The sequence below is a fragment of the Schistocerca piceifrons genome, chromosome 3 (assembly GCF_021461385.2).
Source record: "Schistocerca piceifrons isolate TAMUIC-IGC-003096 chromosome 3, iqSchPice1.1, whole genome shotgun sequence".
Lineage (NCBI taxonomy): Eukaryota > Metazoa > Arthropoda > Insecta > Orthoptera > Acrididae > Schistocerca > Schistocerca piceifrons.
The window spans coordinates 72,445,595-72,457,605 of record NC_060140.1 but is presented as its reverse complement, the minus strand read 5'-3'; the positions used below and the strand labels follow the sequence as shown (position 1 = coordinate 72,457,605).

General features: G+C 40.4%; 1 protein-coding gene across 1 annotated transcript in view; it reads left to right on the top strand.

Annotated features, from left to right (window-relative positions):
* Positions 1-12,011, top strand: part of LOC124788398 (coiled-coil and C2 domain-containing protein 2A) — a 348,192-nt gene that overhangs the window by 321,583 nt on the left and 14,598 nt on the right. The window lies entirely within an intron of this gene.

Sequence of the window (12,011 nt, the reverse complement as noted above, 5' to 3'; positions counted from 1 at the left end):
ATGAATTTTTATCATTAGGCTGTTGAGGGGATTCCATGGTTTAAGCAGCATTTAAGGAACATGTTGTGGAACTGGGTTTTAGACAGAACTTTCCTGAAATTGTGCAGAAAGAAAGAACAGGAGTCCATTGTGGCAGGGATGATCGGGAGGAAATGGGAAATGACGTAGCAAAACGTGCAAATGAAAGCATTAGTTGGTTGTGAGGGAAGGGAGATAACAGAAAAAGATGCATAAAAACATGTACTAACACATAGAAACATGCACAAATGTATAAAAATACGCACAAAATATACAAGTATGTAAAAATTTGTTGAAACACATAGAATATTCACAAATACATAAAACATGTACATAAATGAGTGAAAAATATGGAATGGATAAGGTATGGGAGTATGGCGTGTGTTGGTGTAAGGGTTGGGGGGAGGGGGAGGGGGGGGAGATTAGTCAGAGGTACACAAGTTTGTGTGGCATAAGTAGGTTGTGGAAAATAACACACAAAAATATGTGAAGATGAGGGGGAAATGTAATTATGGTCACATAACTGTGTGTTTTGTGCAAACAATACCGTTGATTCAGTGTAGCTCAGATATCAGAGCATGTGCAATTTGGAGAATGATGAAAAATATACAGGAAAGATGAGAAACAGTGGACAATGAGCAGAGTAATGCTGTAGAGAATAGTAACAAAGGGAAACATCACTGGGTTGAGGGATGGAAGAAAAGCCATTAGGATAAAAACAAACAATGCAAAGTCCAGATTGGAATATCAGTAATATTATGAAAAGGATAGACTGCTACTCACTGTAAACATCTTGAGTTGCAGTTCCTTCACCATCCTCATCGCTTTGCCTTCTGGATCCCTACACATCACTCTTCATGCCGTTTCCCTATAAACAAACATCACTCGTGCCCATGGCCTCAGTGCTATTGAACTGTAACTCTCCCATTGTCCTTCAGAGTTGAAACCCAGTACCTCATCCCTCATACACCTTACTAATTTTATCCTAACACACAACTAGTTCTCTTTCGAAGTGAAGGTATACAAACAAATCCATGGCCCTTCCGTATGTCATCTTGTTTATGGGCCATCTAGAGTAAACCTTCCTAGCCTCCCAAAACCCCAAACCCCTGGCCTGTTTCAGGTTCATTGATGATACCTTGGTGACCTGGACTCAGGGACAAGACACCGCATCCTCATTCCTTAACAGCCTCAATACCTTCTCTCCCATCTGCTTCACCTGCTCCTGCAATGTTGCAACACTGCATGCCACCTTCCTGGATATTGATGCTCTCCTTTCTGATGGCCCCTTCCACACATCTGTCCATATTAAACCCACCAACCACATCTGAATTTTGACTGCTGCCAACCCTTCCACATCAAAAAATCGCTCCCATACAGCCTAGACAGCCAGGGGCAGTGTATTTCCAGTGGCAAGAACTCCCTTGTCCAATAAGCTGAAGGTTTTACAAACAGTCATTATCCCCCAGACCTAGTCTGCAAACAGATTTCTCATGCAACATCTCCCTCACAACCCTAATCCTCCCACCTTCCACAAGAACCAGCTACAAAGGAGTATCCCTTTCATCACCCATTACCATCCAGGACTTGGACAACTGAACTGCATCCATTGCAGGGCTCTGATTATCTATCATCTTTCCCTGAAATGAACGACATCCTTCCCAAGATCATTCCCACACCTCCTTAAGTTGTTTTCAATAACCCAACCAACCTCCACAACATCCTAGTCTATCCTCATGCCACTTCCAATCCCAATTCCTTGCCAAAGGGTCACTTCCCTGTGAAAAACCCAGGCACAAGGCCTGCCCACCCAGCACTTCCTATCCCAAACCTGTCACAGGTGTACCCTATCCCATCAGAGGCTGAGCCACATGTGAGAGCAGCGATGTCATATACCAGCATTGCTGCAGTCATTGCACAGCTTTTTGTATTGGTATGACTACAAACCAGCTGTCCATCAGGATGAATGGACACAGCCAAATTGTGGCCAGTAGCAAAGTGGACTACCCTGTGGCATGACATCCAGCTGAACATAAAATGCTTGTTTCAGTGGCTGCCTCACAACCTGGGCCATTGACTAAACTGACTTAGAAGCTTCAATTTTCTGCTCTGTCAAGGTACTGTAGACCTTAATGTGTGACATAAATTTCAGTTTGATACCTCTATCTTTTCGTGAGAAAAAGTGTCTTATTAGTGGGATTGACAGACAGATGGACAACAAAGCGGTCCCATAAGAGTTCTGTTTTTACTGTTTGAGTTACAGAACCCTAAAAATGGCATAATTGTAAATTTTGTACTGTTATTGTAATGTGGTCTTGCTTCAATGGTACCACCAGCTTCTGGCAGATCACTGAAGTTAAGCAGTGTCGGACTTTGGTAACATTTGAATGGGTGACTGTCTGGGCCTGCCAAGTGCTGCTCGCAAGTGGAGTGCACTCAGCCCTTGTGAAGCTAACTGAGGAGCTACTCGATCTAGAAGTAGTGGCCTGGTCACAAAAGCTGAAAATGGCTGGGAGAGTGGTATGCTGACCACATGCCTCTCCATATCCGCATCCAGTGACACCTATCAGTTTTAGGATGACATGGTGGTCAGTCGGTACTGTTGAGCATTCTGAGGCTTATTCGGATGTAGTTCAGTTCAGTTTTTTATTGTAATAAAGTGTAAATTTGAGTGCAGGCACTTATTGTCTTCTCTGTCCACATGACCTTTTTAATACTACTTGCTCCAAGACATTTCCTGCTTATGGTGTGTACACTGTTAGTAGATGGTGTGTTTCCCACAATGTGGAGGAGGCACAGTTGTAAGACACTGGACTTATATTTGGATGGATAGTGGTTCAGATCCGTATTGGGCATCCAGATATAGGTTTCCCGTAAATAGCTTAAGGTAAATTCTGTGATGATTTCTTTGATTAGGCATGTCTGGCGTTCTTCCTTAACCTTCCTCAGTCTGAGTGTGTGCTCAGTTTCTAATGACCTCAGCATCAATAAGGCATTAAATTTTAGTCTTTTTTCATTCTTGTGTGGTTCCAGATCCACTATTGTTGCACAATATACAGTTATCTGTTCAGACCATTTTCAGCATCCTGAGACTTAACTTCAGTTGTTTTGTTAGTCACTTGGTCGTACAATTATGTCTTAGCTTGTATCCATATAGCTGAAGAGAACTGAATGAGTTGTAAATGCAGCAGTAGGTCATGAAATGTGATATCAACTCAGAATTACAGGCACCTCATCCATTTGACAGTCAGAGACTTTAAAACTCCATCTCAACTGTTGGCATATTCTGGAATAACTTCTCAGGAGTGCCATTATCTGTCCATATAGTTATTATGTGCCTCCCATGCTACAGAGTTTCTATGCTTATTCCCCTGCATATAATTGTCCTTACACCAACTAAAGATGCTTCCTGTTATAGTGGCTTCCCAGTGCTGAGTGTCTTATGTTAGCTGGCAGCATATCATCATTTCCAAAGAGTCCCTCCTCAGTTTCAGCTGTAGCAATCGTCAAGCATGAGAGAGATGACGCAGATGCAAACACCATCTCATTCAGTGTATGTTAGGCACAACACCACATTGTGCTTGACTGCATTGCCAGTGGATTCGTTGGGTGTCATGGAGAAATCCAGCTGCTCCAGATTGAGAATATATTCATTGGTGTCACTCTGCTGAGGAAGCCATAGAACATGAAGTGCTACTTTCCATTCAACTCAGATATGACAGTTCCCAAGCAAAACCCTTACTTCTTCCACATATGGGACTTCATTCCTGTGGTCTGCATGAAGCATAATTATCAAAGACCATCATGTTTGTAGTGAACAATAATTCACAAACACTGAAGATATGAGCAAAATTGTCTATCAATGTCTAAGGATGAAAATAGACATGTCATAAATTCTGATGGCAACACCATTATTGTGTGAAAAAAAGCAAACATTGCTGTAAAGTACCAGCAGCAGCTGGGAGGCTCTATGTTGTTCTGTACATGAATCATATCATGTAATTCATTCACTCATCGTGTTCGGAAGATACCACAATGCAGTAGAATCTATAGCTATGAGGAACAAGTAAAATCATACTTTCAAAAGTGAAGCAGTTTTTAAAAACTGCATTAGTAACTATCTATTGCAAAACTGCTTTGAACTGTTTGTACCAAAACGAGACAGAATGGCTATTCTGTAGTGTTGTGTTTCGGCATTTCTCAAACAACTCAAGTAGTTTACATGACAACTCTGGAAATATCAGACTCAGCTTCATCTTTCAATCATCCCATGATCTAGTAACATGTGTTGGAAAGAACTCAATAATGGTTCTCACAGTTGTAATTTATTCTCACAATTATAACTGTAATACAGTTTCATCCCCAGTATTCTATTTCATTTATTATATTTCTAACTTCATGTTCTCTAATTTATAACTTCTAATTCTTCTCCCCTGACCTGGGATTCTGGGTGACTTTTCTGAACTGTATTTCTAACTTCATGTTCTCTAATTTATAACTTCTAATTCTTCTCCCCCTGACCTGGGATTCTGTGTGACTTTTCTGAACTGCACCTCTTTCACTAAACCTCTCCAGTCCTTTTCCTTCACCCCACATCCTTCCCCTTCAACTCTTCTGCCAGAATAAGGAGCCACTGGCTCGAAAAGATTGTAAATGTTAAATCCTTTTGTGTGTGTGTGTGTTCCCCTGCAGCTGCTTGGTGAGTAGATTTTTTATCCATCCGTTTACATTATATTATCAATAATTCATTATTTCTGTTGTTCTAATTAATTTGTTTGTTATAAAGCATTTTGTTTTCAAACTGGTTCAATGCTGATAACTTCTATAAATGTTATCTGTTATATGAGCAGGGATCAAAATTTTTATTTGCAACTTATCTAGTAAATCACTATAGTCTCTAACAATCAAATCAAATGAAACATTATTTCTCCTTGAGCTGGCATTAGAGTCATGTGATAATTTATGAAGAGCAACTTTTGACTGTTAGTTTTACTTAAAACTCACCATAAATCTTTATATGTGCATGCATTTCTTATGAGAACTCTTATTGAAAATCTGCTGCTACATGAGTTTGTATGGTGGGAGCATGTAATGCTGTTTCCCCCTGTGTTTCACAAAACTGTTAAATTTTAAGCAGAATGAAAGCTTGTTGTTGGGGCTAGTTCATTGTTTCTCACATACTGCTTGCACTTGCACTACATGAGTTAAATGTAACAGCCAGAACATTATGACCACCAACCTACTATCAACATAAACCCATCCAGATGTTAGTAACCTCATATGGTGAGCAATGACGGCTAGTCAGACACGTGCATGATGCATGTAATATCAGTGGGTGTGCTGTTCGTGTGTAGAATGAGGGAGGTGCACAATCTATCTGAGTTTGACCAAGGGCAGATGGTGATGGCCCAGAGGCTCAGCACAAACATTTCAGAAACTGCACAACTTGTCAGGTGTTCAGGAGTGCTGTTGTGAGTGTCTTCAACACAAGGTGAAACCATGTCTAGATGTTGTGAGGTTGAGCAGTCACTCCTCGTTACAGATGTCAGACATTGTAGGCTGTGCAGACTGGTAAAACAGGACAGGTGCCAAGAAGTCGTGGAACTAACATCAGACTTTAATGCTGGCAGAGTACAAGTGTATGTGAACACACAGTGCACCAAACACTCCTAACAATGGGCCTCTGCAGCCAATGACACATGCATGGTCAATGTTAATGCTATGACATCAGCAACTACAACTGAAATGGGCATGTGACTATCAGCACTGGACGTTGGCATAGTAGCAGAGCACTGCATGGTCTAATGAATCCTGATACCTTCTTCATCATGCTGATGGGAGATCGTGAACTCGTCATCTTCCAGCGGAATAGCTCCTTGACACCTGAGACAAGCTAGTGGTGGCTCCATTATGCTCTGGGGGGACATTCACTTGGGCATCCATAAGTCCGGTGGAGCTCATGTGGGCGACATTCACTTGGGCATCAATGAGGCCAGGTGAGCTTGTGCAAGGCACCCTGAAGGCCAAGGGGTATCGTACATTGGTTGTAGACAACATACACCCCTTCATGATGGGGTGCATTTTTCAACTAGATAATGCACCATGTCACAAAGCCGTGTTCCAGTTGATGTGCTGGCCCCCTAATTTGCCAGATCTGAACCCAATCAGACACGTCTGGGAAGTGACTGAATGTGGCATCAGAGCTCATCGTCTCTGTCCGTGGAATTTTCGGGAATTAGGTGATGTGTGTGCAGATGTGGTGCCAGCCTCCTTCAGCAACCTACCAAGACCTCATTGCTTTCATGCCATGGTGCATTGTGCAGTGGAAGACTCTGCAAGAGAGACACTCAGTAACTCGGTATGGGCTTTTGTTGAAGTTTCAAGAACATACCTTCATCGAGGAGTGAAGCAATATATTTCTCCCTCCTATGTATATCTTGCAAAGAGACCATGAGGATAAAATCAGAGAGATTGGGAACTCTTGAGCCTGTTTGACCATGAGTATTGTCAGTACAAGCCTGGTAGGCTAATGTTCAACAGTTTAATCTTTGTATCTCAATATGATGAAACTGGGCTACATGAAAAACTCTCATGTGCAACCAGGGACAAACTTTATTGAATGCAATCATAGGAGAAATGGTAACAAAATGTAATAGCTTATGAGAACACAAGCTCACAACTCAACATTAATCCACAGATAACAGAACATACAAGTTATGCAGTAACTATGTAAAAAGCATACATCAAAGAATAAACAAAATCAAACCGCATATATAAAACACAGTTCCTCTGGTGACTGGCCTGAAATGTGTGACAGTGCAGTGCTTGTAAACACATGCAAACAGCATGTGTGACATGACATTTTATTTATTTATTTACATGTCAAGTTTTGCAGGACCAAATTGAGGAGCAAATCTCCAAGGCCATGGAACATGTCAGTTCTTGAAATTGCAACATAAAAGTAATAACAGATAAAAATGTCAATCCATAAATTTAAGTAAACACAATCAACAATATGACATAAGAATAAGCTTAATTTTTCAAGGAACTCCTCAACAGAATAGAAAGAGTGACCCATGAGGAATCTCTTCAATTTTGATTTGAAAGTGCGTGAATTATTGCTAAGATTTTTGAATTCTTGTGATAGCTTATTGAAAATGGATGCAGCAGTATACTGCACACCTTTCTGCACAAGAGTTAAGGAAGTCCAATACAAATGCAGGTTGGATTTCTGGCGAGTGTTAATTGAGTGAAAGCTGCTTATTCTTGGGAATAAGCTCATATTGTTAACAAGAAACAACAGTAAAGAATATATATAATGAGAGGCCAGTGTCAGAATAACCAGACTAGTGAACAAGAATCGACAAGAGGTTCACAACTCATGCCACTTATTGCCCCAACTGCTCGTTTCTGGGCCAAAATATCCTTTTAGAATGGAAAGAGTTACCCCAAAATACAATACCGTATGTCGTAAGCGAATGAACATAAGCAAAGTAGACTAATTTTTGTGTTCAAATATCATTTACTTCAGATACCATTCAAATAGTAAAAAGGCAGCATTAAGCCTTTGAACAAGTTCCTGAACTTGGGCTTTCCATGACAGTTTACTATCTATCTGAACACCTAGGAATTTGAGCTGTTCAGTTTCACTAATCATATGCCCATTCTGTGAAATAAAAACGTTTGAGTTTTGTTGAATTGTGTGTTAAAAACTGTAAAAACTGAGTGAGTTGTACTACGATTTAGCATTAGTTTATTTTCTACAAGCCATGAACTTATGTCATGAACTGCACTATTTGAAACCGACCCAATGTTGCACACAACATCCTTTACTACCAACCTAGTGTCATCAGCCAACAAAAATATTTTAGCATTACCCATAATACTAAAGGGCATATCATTTATATAAATAAGGAACAGGAGTGGCCCCAACAGTGATCTTTGGGGCATCCCTCATTTGACTGTATCCCACTCAGACCCCACATCACAGACATTCTCGACACCGTGGACAATGACCTTTTGCTGTCTATTGAAGTAAAAGATGAACCAGTTGTGAGCTACTCCCCGTATTCTGTAATGGTCCAGCTTCTGGAACAATTTTTGTAATCAACACAATCAAACTCTTTAGTTAAATAAAGAAATATGCCTAGTGTTCGAAACCTTTTGTTTAACCCCCCCAGTACCTCACAGAGAAAAGTTATTAAACAACTTCTAAAGCTGAACTGTACATTTGATAGCAAATTATGTGATATAAAATGATCAATTACCCTTACATAATAGCCATTTCAATAACTTTAGCAAATACTGATAGCATAGAAATAGGTCTAAAATTGTGTACTTATCCCTTTCTCCCCTTTTATAAAACAGCTTTACTACTGAGTACTTTAATCATTCAGGAATTTGACCATTCCTAAAGGAAAAATTACAAAAATGGTGAAGTACAGGGCTAACAAGTGCAGCACATTACTTTAATATTCTGCTAGGCACTCCATCATATCCATGAGCATCCTTAGTCTTCAGTGATTTAATTATTGACTGAATCTCCCCCTTGTCTATTATCACAGAGGAGTATTTCAGACATCAGTCTTGGAAAGGCATTTGCCAAGAGAGTTACGTGATTCCCTGTAGAAACTAAATTATTATTTAATTCACCAGCAATGCTCAGAAAATGATTGTTAAATGCTGTCCATATATCTGATTTATCATTAACAGAAATATTTTTACTATGAACTGACTATATCGTTGAACTTGTGCTGCTGACTAGACACTTCCTTCACAACTGACCATATGGTTTTAATTTTGTCCTGTGAATTAGCTATTCTGTTTTCATACCACATACTCCTTGCTTTCTTAATAACATTTTTAAGCACCTTAAAATACTGTTTGTTATGGGCTACTGTAGCTTGATTGTGACTACTTCTAACATTTTGATATAATTCCCACTTTGTTCTACATGATATCCTTATCCCACTAGTCAGCCACACAGGCTGCCTGTTACTGCAAGTACCCCGTTTAGAACATTCTGATGGAAAGCAACTCTCAAAGAGCATGAGAAATGTGTCAAGGAAAGCATTACATTTGTCATCTATGTTATCGGCACTATAAATATCCTGCCACTATTATTCTTTAACAAGGTTTAAAAAACTATATTTCTGTTAGATTAACTTCCCTACATAATTTGTAATTATACGAGGGCTATCCACAAAGTACATTACATTTTCGTTTGTGTCCGTTAGGGGCGGGGCTAGCGCGGCCATCTTGGTACATGGCATTCCGCCGCTCAGTCGGCATCCTGCCGTGCTAGTGAGAGGTTCGTGCTGTACTCCATTGAGTTGCTGTGACAGTTTGAAATGTCAGCATTAATTGAAAATGCCACGAAGTGTGAAGTGCGTGCTGTAATAAGGTTTCTGACTGCAAAAAATTGTACACCGATAGAAATCTATCGGCAGCTTTGTGAAGTATATGGGGCAACATAATCACTGAAGGTGGAGTGTGTCAGTGGGTCATAAAATTTAAAAATGGCCGAACTAACGTTCACAATGAAGAGTGAAGTGGAAGACCCAGCATAGTGACTGCTGAACTTGTCGACAAAGTCTTTGCCGCGGTCCGTGAAAACCGTAATTTCACAATAACAGAACTCTCTATGAGTTTTCCACAAATTTCACAAAGTTTGTTGCACAAAATCATTACCAAAAAGCTTGGTTACCACAAGTTTTGTGCAAGATGGATACCAAAAATCTTGACAAAGATTCACAAAAATCAGCGAATGGCTGCAGCGTTAATGTTTTTGGACGCTTATGAGAAAGATGGCGACGCATTACTCGATCGCATCATTACTGGTGATGAAACATGGGTTAAGCACATGAACTGTGAGACAAAATTGCAGTCAATGCAGTGGGGGTACACAAATTCCCCCCAAAAAGCCAAGACAATGTCGGCAAGGAAGGTGATGGCAATTGTCTTTTGGGACAGAAAAGGTGTGATTTTTGTGGATTTCCTGGAAAGAGACACTACAATAAACTGTCAAAGGTATAGCCAAACTCTGCACAAACTCAGAAGAGCAATACAAAACAAGCGCAGCGGAAAGTTGGGCTCAAAGATCTTGCTGATTCACGACAACGCCCGGGCCCACACGGCAAATGCCACTCGTGTAGTTCTCGAATCTTTTAATTGGGAGTTGTTTCCTCATCCGCTGCACAGTCCCATCCTGGCACCGAGTGACTTCCACTTATTCCCAGCAATGAAGAAGTGGTTGGCTATGCAGCGTTTTGATGACGTTGCACAGCTTCAAGAAGAGGTAACCACGTGGTTGAAGGAGCAGGCGGCCGAATTTTACGACGAAGGAATTTCCAAGCTCGTCCATCGCTACGATAAGTGCCTTAATTTAAATGCCAACTATGTAGAAAAGTAGTATTTAAGTGTGGCTTTCATCTGTGTATAATAAAAAAAATTCCAATACTTTATTTATTTTTAATTCCAAAACGTAATGTACTTTGTGGATAGCCCTCGCATGTGATGTTTGTTTGAGTAAAAAAGAATTTTATTGTAAAAATCTGTGCATCATGGTCTGAAAGGCCGTTCACCCTTTTGCTAACAGAATGCCCATCTAGTAATGAAGAATGAATAAAAATATTACCTATGGCTGTGCTACTGTTCCCCTGCACCCTAGTTGGAAAAAACACAGTCTGCATCAGATCATATGAATTTAGGAGATCTACCAACATCCTTTTTCTTGCACAATCATATATAAAACAAATACTGAAGTCACCACATATAACAAATTTCTGGTTTTTCCTTTAAAGTGAATCAAGAACCCTCTCTAGCTTTAGCAGAAACACTCTGAAGTCAGAGTTAGGGGACATATAAACAAAAAAAATTAGAAGTTTAGTTTCACTAAATTCAACTGCCCCTGTACAACATTCAAATATCTGTTCAGTGCAATGTCGTAATACGTCTATGGACTCAAATGGAATACTCTTTTTTACAAACATAGCCACTCCACAAGGAACTCCTTGAAAAACTGCCAGCTAATTGTATCATATTAAAGGATGTCTTTGAATTGTCAAATTATTTAAGTGGTGCTCCGATATACCAACAATTTCAGAGTCAACATCTATAAGCAGTTCACTAACTTTATCTCTAATATCTCTTATATTTTGATGAAATATGCTAATTCCTTCTCTACTTGGAAACATGACATCCTGTGAAGGTGATACCTTAGTTAGAGGGACTTCCATTAAGCAGGTATACCTATCAGCTGACTTCAATCTAAAAAAGGTGTAGCTGTAACACCAACTACTACAGGAATTTTTCCATGAGTGATCCCACCACCACCACACACTATACTGTCACCTATAAGCTTTGCCAGCCTCCCCTTCCCATGCCTATTGAGATGGAGGCCATGCCTATTGAAACCCAATCTACTGATAGATTCAATGTGCACCACTGCAATGTGGCCCATGCCCTTTGCCATCAGTGCCTTCTCCAGCCCCATGTTAATCCACCTAACTGCTGCATTAAGATGAGGCTGATCGTGATGCCCAACCCTGCACTAGGCTTCACAATGCTGGTGACATGGTACTCACTCCCCAACACTTCCTGCAACTGCTGGCCCACATCTCTACTGTGTGAACTACCTAGCAGCAGAACCTTCTTCTTTCTGTGAAAATTTGCAACTGACTTAGTCCTCCTAACTGCTGAGGTTGCTGCATGTTTCATACACCTAGAGCTACAAGAGGCTCCTCTCCCCTCAACTCTGAGAGTTGGTCAAATCTATCGCATATACGCTGAGTACAGCTGTCTGAATACCTGATCCTCCTAGCTGCCTTCTTTCCAACTGCCAGTTCCCATTCCCCAGCACCTTTCACCCTCCTCAACCTATTTAGTTCCTCCTTTGTGTATTGTAACTGCGCCTGAAGGGCACAGATCTTCTTCTCCTGCTCCTGTATCAACTTATTTCTACTATAGATTCTGCATTCCCAGGAGAGGATCTT